Raw genomic sequence first — 265 nt, 5'->3', positions numbered from 1 at the left:
GAGATTCAAGACAGCTAGGTTAAGGGTTCTTGAGTTCAGAGAAAGTTTGAGCTAGATATATAAATTAGAAAGTCTTGGGCATACATATGGCATTTGAAGCCATGATAGTAGATGAGATTAACAAGGCAGTGAATGTAGCTGGAGAAGAAAAGAGACCCAAGGCCTGAGTCTCAGACACCCCAACTCTAAGAGACCAGGGAGAAGAGGAACCAGAAAAGGAATGTGAGAAAGAGTGACTGGTGTGATTGACAGGACACCGAGAGAA

The sequence above is a fragment of the Propithecus coquereli genome, unplaced genomic scaffold, assembly GCF_000956105.1.
Source record: "Propithecus coquereli isolate 6110/MARCELLA unplaced genomic scaffold, Pcoq_1.0 Scaffold124, whole genome shotgun sequence".
In the NCBI taxonomy this organism is placed as follows: domain Eukaryota; kingdom Metazoa; phylum Chordata; class Mammalia; order Primates; family Indriidae; genus Propithecus; species Propithecus coquereli.
The sequence above is the reverse complement of the archived record's forward strand: the minus strand, read 5'-3'. Positions refer to the sequence as shown.